This window comes from Natrix helvetica, assembly GCF_964273705.1.
Source record: "Natrix helvetica genome assembly, chromosome: 2".
Lineage (NCBI taxonomy): Eukaryota > Metazoa > Chordata > Lepidosauria > Squamata > Natricidae > Natrix > Natrix helvetica.
Window position 1 is genome coordinate 229634794 of NC_138552.1, and position 6060 is coordinate 229640853.

Sequence of the window (6060 nt, forward strand, 5' to 3'; positions counted from 1 at the left end):
TGCATTCAAGGTACCAATTATATTAATATTATTATTGAGAAATCAAAGATCTAGAGCAGGGGTGTCAAACTCAAGTCATCACGGCGGCATCACGTGACATATTGGGACTTTCCCCTCCTTTCCTAAACCAGGTGTGGACATGGCCAGCACATGACACATCTGTTCCATGGGCCGGGAGTATGACAGCCCTATTCTAGAGATATAAAGGAAGTCTATTTCTCGCCACAGGGTTGGTTGATTCTTCTTCAATTGAATCTGACTGGTTGTTCAGGATCATCTTACTTCATTGGGTGGGAGGTTTAGAGATCACTGTGCCATATCTACAGCAGTAATATAAATTCTCCCTATAGGATGATGAGAAACAGTATCTGATCCATGCATGCCTACGTACATACATAACTTTGCATGCATTAGTGCCAGGATTATAGCAGATCCTTCCTGATAAAAATTATATTAGCTGGCTTGTTTTTTATGGCTTTTTTTCCATCCCATGATCATATGTAATAGAGAACAAATCCCAACTTTAAAATAACTCCTGCCAGCCATCTATTTCAGGAGTTGGTTCATTTCAACATATATTGAACCACAGCCACATCATTCAAAGCCAAACTTCTGTTGTACCTAGAGTGGTTTCTTCCCTCCACGTCCTCTCATGCTGCTTAAAATAAACTGCAGTATTGTTTTTTTTCTTTTACTTCCTTTGCTTGTTAGGTTTGAGGTGTTAGTCTTTAGTGGTTAGACTGCTGACAATATTGTAGTGACATCATGGACCCTTGACCTATTAATGCTATATCTGGAGATTCTGAAATAACCATTAGAAAGCACACAACCTTGGGTTTTCTCCTTTGGCTTGAGTGGGCTACATCCCAAGTAGGTGTGAATGAGTCGGGTTCTAAATTGAGATCGATTGAAGTCAACAGACTTGGTATACAACTTGCATAAATGTAACATAACAGAGGTGAGTCAGCTGACAGCTTCATGGCTTAGCAGTTAGCTTGTCTTGGAAACCATACAGGAAGAAACACAGAAGAAGAACACATGGCAGGGACTCGTCAATAAAATGTTAATGCTTTCCTGCATTTTAAGTACATATGCATATACACAATTAGATGCCCAAGATGTCATTGTAGGTTGTATGGGGTAATTTGATATTGTGAAACAAATATGTTTGATCTGGTTTGGTTTGCTGGATGATCCATATCTGTATTAGAGAGGGACTGGATCACAATTTAAAAAAACCCTGAAAACGTATTCCTGACTAAATGAAGTAGTACTGAAGTAAAATTGAATCAGTAATAGCCTAATGCCAGTGTTAGCAGCATTGCAATCTCCTTAAAACTCAGGCTCATTTATTGTGGGCATGCTCTTAGATTTGGTACTGTCCTTGAATTCTCCCATGGGGTGGGGCTGAAGAAAATTTTCTTTCATCTTGGGCTGGTTTACCAGCTACACCCTTTCCTGGGGAAGAATGAAAAAGCTGGTAGCCATGGCAATTCATGCCTTAATTACATCTAGATGAAGTTATTTTAATATACTCCACATAGGGCTGCTTTGAAGAATTTCAAAACCGCAACTAGTTCTGGATGGGGTCTCTGGAATACTCACACTATTTCTAAATCCAATATTAAGGTCCTTAACTGGCTTCCAGCTGATTTCTAGCTCCAAAGATACATTTAATCTTTAAAGCCCAACATGGTCTGGATCCAGCATACATCAAGAGCTACCTTTTCCAATTTCCCAAACAGCCATTACATCAAAGTTCTACTTAAAGTTTGAAGACAAGCATGCCAACTGAACATTTAATATACAAGTATGGTAGTTAATCCCTGATCAAACAGTGCAGGATGATATTAATTCTAAAATGAATACTAGAAATATCCATCCACTGTGCTGCTCTTATTGCATCCGCAGATAACCGCCCTGCCGCCCTGTTTCGGGTGACCCGCTCCCTCCTATCACAGAGGCCGCGGGAAGCCCCTTTGCAGGGTAGAGCAGAGGAGTTTGGGGAATATCTGCAGGACAAAATCGCTCAGATCCGGAGTGGATGGGCCCCCTTCAGTGGCCCAGGGGAGACGTCGGAAGCAAGTCTTGAGGCACCACGCTGGGAGGAGTTTGACTCTGTTGCCCCTGAGGATTTGGACAGGTTACGTGGGCGACTGCGAGCCACTACATGTTTATTGGACCCATGTCCCTCCTGGCTTGTACTGGCATCCTGGGAAGTTACACGAGGCTGGCTCCTGGGTCTTGTGAATGCTTCATTGGAGGAGGGGTCCTTGCCGGTCGCCTTGAAAGAGGCGGTGGTGAGGCCCCTACTCAAGAGGCCTTCCCTGGACCCGGTGGAGCTAGCTAATTATCGTCCCGTCTCCAACCTTCCCTTTTTAGCGAAGGTTGTAGAGAGTGTGGTGGCACAACAGTTCCCACGTCACCTGGAGGAAACCGACTATCTAGACCCGCGCCAGTCCGGCTTCCGGCCCGTCACAGCACGGAGACGGCCTTGGTCGCGTTGGTGGATGATCTCTGGAGGGCCAGAGATAGGGGCTGTTCCTCTATCCTGGTCCTATTAGACCTATCAGCGGCCTTCGATACCATCGACCATAGTATCCTATTGCGCCGGCTGGAGGGGATGGGAGTAGGGGGCACCGTTTTGCGGTGGTTCTGCTCCTACCTCTCCGACTGGACGCAATGTGTGTTGGCAGGGGAGCAGAGGTCGACCCTGAGGCCACTCACTTGTGGGGTGCTGCAGGGGTCGGTCCTCTCGTCCCTCCTGTTCAACACATACATGAAGCCGCTGGGTGAGATCATCCGTGGTTTTGGGGTTGGATACCATCTGTACGCTGATGACACACAGCTGTACATTTCCACCCCAAACCACCCCAACAAGGCCGTCGAAATGATGTCCCGGTGCTTGGAAGCCGTTCGGGTCTGGATGGGGGACAACAGACTCAGACTCAACCCCTCCAAGACTGAGTGGCTGTGGCTACCAGCGCCCCGGTTCAACCAGTGGATTCCATCGCTGGCCATAGGGGGTGAACAACTGCCCCCCGTGGAACGGGCACGCAATTTGGGCGTCCTCCTTGATGCCCGGCTGTCGATGGATGACCATGTGGCAGCCGTGGCAAGGGGGGCGTTCCACCAGGTTCACCTGGTGCGCCAATTGCGCCCCCTATTGGACCGGGATGCCTTACGCACAGTCACTCATGTGCTGGTGACGTCTCGCCTGGACTACTGCAACACTCTCTACATGGGGCTCCCCTTGAGATGCACCCGAAGACTGCAGCTAGTTCAGAATGTGGCTGCGCGGGCCATCATGGGGAGGACAAGATACTCCCATATAACACCACTCCTGCGCGAGCTGCACTGGCTGCCTGTGGTTTTTCGGGTGCGTTTCAAGGTGTTGGTTACTATCTTCAAAGCGCTCCATGGCACGGGACCTAGTTTCCTGCGGGATCGCATCTCACCTCATACATCCCTGCGACCAATCCGCTCTCACAGGGAGGGACTCCTCCGGGTGCCGTCCACTAAGCAGTGTCAATGGGCGGCGCCCAGGAGCAGAGCCTTCTCTGTGATGGGCCCAACCCTCTGGAATGACCTCCCCCCCGATATTAGAACTACTACTGACCTCCGCTCCTTCCGACAGAAGCTCAAGACCCACCTGTTCCAATTAGCTGGCTTAACTGATTTATAGTCCCATTTTAACCTCCTGGCAAACATCTTATTGGGTAGTTTTTAAGGGTAATTTTAATGTTTATTTGTATTTTAATTTAAATATTGTACAGTCCATATCTTACCTCCTCCGTTTACCTATTTGTATATTTAAGTATTTCTATATTTTGTATTTATACTGTTTTAATATGACTGTACACCGCCCCGAGTCCTGTTTAGGAAAGGGTGCAGTTTATAAATTAAAGTTTATTATTATTATTAATATTGGTTTAGTGTCTAATGGAGAAGAAGACTATTTCATCTGGAATTAGGAAATGGATTTAATTGTGTGACACAACATCTATTTCTAATAAAAAAAAGAGAAGATAATATGAGATGTGTTCTCTATATTATCTGTTGGTCTTTCCTGGATTCTGAACTTACATTGATTGCGATGTGTCTGAAGGCTGCATGTATCCCTATATACAAATTGCCAATACCTTGGGAAAATTCTATGTTGAGACTATGTTCCTCCCCAAATAAGACCCAATCTTATTTCTTTTGGGGTCCAAAATAAGCACTAGGGCTTATTTTCAGGGGATGTCATTTCTTTTGAAAGCTGCTACTGCAAGGCGGGGAGGGGTGGAGCTGCCCAAGGTGCCCTGCACCAGCTCACCTCAGGGCCCCTGCAGCCAGGTCATCCATGCATCGACACCTGCCTTGCCTTGTGATCACAGCACCAGCGTGTTACTCGTCCTCCTGCTCCATTGCAAGCAGAAGTGGGCCAGTGTCCATATGAGGTCCTGCTGCCAATGGCTGCTGCTGCTGCTGCTGCTGCTGCTGTGGGGCATGAATGGCTTGGCTGTGGGAGCCCTGAGGTAAGCTGGTGTGCACGTGGGGCAGCTCCACCCTCCCATATAGTCTCACCTCACTTCATGTCAGTGGCACTGCGAGAAATCAAACAAAATGGGTGGGCAACTGGCTGCCCAGGAGCTTAAGTAGGGCTTAATTTTGGCATAGGTTTCATTTCCAGGGAAATACGGTAATACCACAAGATGTAGAGTTTTGTTTGTTTTTAAATCCCCGTTGTGTTCATCTGGAAGAATCTTCGCTTCACATCAAATTAAACTACAACATCTTATAAGGGCAACCAACTTCAAGGAATTCAGTCCAGAGTCAGGAATCCAGCACTTTTAGAAGCTGTGTATTTAGGTGTCAGTCTTTCAGAGAAAAAGAATCGAGTATTAACAAGTTGCAAGAAACATACAGTAGATAAATGGAAATTAAACCCAACAGGAAATTAGGTCTCTTTACGAATAAGAAATCGTTGAGAATCATGATCTTATTAATAAGGATGAATTCTCCCTACAGGGTCAGAATTCCTACATCAGGCATGTGGGGTTAGCATAGAGGTTTTGGCTTTGCAATTTCACTCTCTAGTACTTATGCAGCACTAGATAACAAAACTGTTTAACTAATTCTTAACTTTGCTTGTGGTAAACAACCTATAAGTTTTGGAGTTAATTTCAGCAGTACTCCTGGCTCTTATTTGGACATCACGCACGCTAGTGTTTCTCATTACTGGAACTCTTAAAACTCAAAAGAACTGGGTTTTCCCCCCTCCACTTTTCTATTGTGATTTCACTTTGCACACTTTTAATCCTATTAAATAGAATTCTACTATTTTTCTGTCCCCATCCCCTCTGCAGTTTAAGGAGTTAATTTCTTGGTTGCACGGTACAAATTCATCTACAGTAGCTCAAACTGTTTGTATCCACAAGTGAAGATTTTCATTGCTAGGGAACTATGCATTACTGCACTGTACTTCTAGCAATTATTCTATATATAGTCATTGTAATAGTATAATTTTTCCCATGAAACTATATGTGGCTTCAAAAGCAAACTTGAAAACTTTTTAGTTATTTCCTTGGATATATTTTGAATTCCCAGTTTCGACTAGTCATGATTAGGTTAAAACTATAGGAAAAACAGGGGACTAGCTGCTGAAATAAGCAGGGGATAGAGAGACAATTAAATGGAATTAATGTAGGCAAAAGAAGACATAAAAATGTTCAATAGGAAATATGGAGACTTGTTAACATAATGGAGTGAAAAAGATAACCCTATTCAATAGTCCAATGCAATGTCAAATAAACTGCAGGAGAAACCTGCGTTTCTATTAAATTAGTTCATTGAGAAAAGTCAGCTAAAATTTCAATCCTATGATTTTTTAGAGCCTTCTAAAAGCCAAAGACTGGGGGAAAAATCCCTCCGACTTCAGAAGGGGAAATCTGATAGTGGAAACTCCCTTGCTTTTTCTTCTGCTGGTTCCAAGAGGAAGGATTAACAACACGGCGCACACACACACACACACACACACACACACACACACACACAGTGCATGGAGAGGAAAAATGG